Source organism: Chiloscyllium plagiosum, unplaced genomic scaffold (assembly GCF_037043375.1).
Source record: "Chiloscyllium plagiosum isolate Xiang-an unplaced genomic scaffold, Cpla_swu_hap1 HiC_scaffold_27, whole genome shotgun sequence".
NCBI lineage: Eukaryota > Metazoa > Chordata > Chondrichthyes > Orectolobiformes > Hemiscylliidae > Chiloscyllium > Chiloscyllium plagiosum.
In genome coordinates, this window is record NW_028270165.1 from 614,905 (window position 1) to 616,706 (window position 1,802).

The 1,802-nt window shown below is 50.6% G+C and overlaps 1 non-coding gene across 1 annotated transcript; it reads left to right on the forward strand.

Moving 5' to 3' along the window:
* Window positions 1-1,515: 1,515 nt before the first annotated feature.
* On the forward strand, window positions 1,516-1,587 carry trnae-uuc (transfer RNA glutamic acid (anticodon UUC)). Its single transcript has one exon. It is a non-coding gene; the product is annotated as a tRNA-Glu (tRNA).
* Window positions 1,588-1,802: the final 215 nt, after the last annotated feature.

Here is a 1,802-nt window from a genome sequence, read left to right on the forward strand (position 1 = left end):
TCAGAACTCTGCAACCTGGCGGCGTCAGGTACGCACAGTGCCAGGGGCGCAATGGATGACGCATCTGACTCCACCTACCTGTTTGAAATGCAGCTCACAGCTTCTTCACACACCCCAATTAATCTTTCTCATTGTCCTGAAGCCGGCATACGGTTTGAATTCCCGATCTGCGGGAATGGGAATCTTTTCACTGCCTCGCGTCAATAAATGTCCCTGAGAACATCAAAGGCACGTCACAGCGCTGTCAGAGGAGGGGAAGCTGAAATCGCCCCACACGCTGCTCACGGGCACATTTCACTTTCCCCAACTCACCGCCCCAACCACTGCGGCTTCTGGGAGTGGAAAGGGAAGAAACGCCAAAACCCAGTCTCAGCTTTGTAAATCTTCAGGAAATAAGAAAACTGATTATCCCTTCCGGTCTTCCATCCTGGCCTGACAGCGTTGATTTTAAATGGCTGTCCAGTTAGTGCCGATTCGTTTTGGCTGAAAAAATCTTCCTTATCTCATCCCAGCATTTCTTGCCACAGAGAACTGTGCGGCAGAGTTCATGTATTTCCTTGTATGGTATTTTGTAAATAACATTCGTTTGCGGGTTGTTTGTATAGGGTATTTAAGGTTCACTAGCCGTTGTTTAATGCTGAGAGGGTTGAGTTATCTGGAAATCATTTCACAGATGTCTTTAATGTAAAGTAATGTGGCTAGGGTTTCTGCAGACGTTGTGTCTGCTAGTGTCAGTTTGTTGATGTGAAATCGTCACACTGGGTTTATTGGGTAGGCAAAAGTGGGGACTGCAGATGCTGGAAACCAGAGTTCAGATCAGAGTGGTACTGGAAAGGTACAGCAGTTCAGACAGCTTCCGAGGAGCAGGAAATTCGACATTTCGGGCTTAAGCCCTGCATCAGGAATAGAGGCAGGACGCTTCCAGGGATGGCGAGATAAATTGGGGGGTGCTGGGCCGAAGGTAGCAAAGAGTACAATAGGTGAATGGGGGTGGGGATGGAGGTGACAGGTCAGAGAGGAGGGTGGAGCGAACAGTTGAGAAGGGAGATTGGCAGGTAGGACAGGTCATGAGGACAGCGCTGAGCTGGAAGGTTGGAACTGAGGTAAGGTGGGGGGAGGGGAAATGAGGAAACTGGTGAAGTCCACATTGATGTCCTGGGGTTGAATTTATCCGAGGCGAAAGGTGGGGCGTTCTTCCTTCAGGCATCGGGTGGGGAGTGAGCGGCGATGGAGGAGGCCCAGGACCTGCATGTTCTTGGCAGAGTGGGAGGGGGGGTTGAAATGTTGGGCCAGAGGGTGATGGGGTTGATTGGTGCGGGTGTCCTGGAGATGTTCCCTCAAGCGCTGTGACGACTCTGCGAGGAGTCTCCAGTCTCCCCGATGTAGAGGAGACCGCATCGGGAGCAATGGATACAAGCAATGACATTGGTGGAAGCCTTCTCACGATCGTGGCCCAGGTTCGATTTCCGGGCAGGGAAGCAATTTACATTAGAACTGTGATGAAACGCTCCTGTCTCCCTGGTGGTCTAGTGGTTAGGATTCGGCGCTTTCACCGCTGCGGCCCGGGTTCGATTCCCGGTCAGGGAAGTATTTCCCAGTGGATCTTTTGCCAACAAATTCTCCTTAAATGCGCTGTCGAGTTCCTTATTGGTCTTCGTCGTTACTGGCTCCTGCAGTGTGTATTGCCTCGTTGAAATAGTGTCCTGATTCAGGCTTGTTTGTATGTGTAGGGATCATTGCTTCTGTAGCTAAGTACTTGGTTCGTGTGTGTTGTTTTCCTGTAAACGCTGTTTTGAATTTAC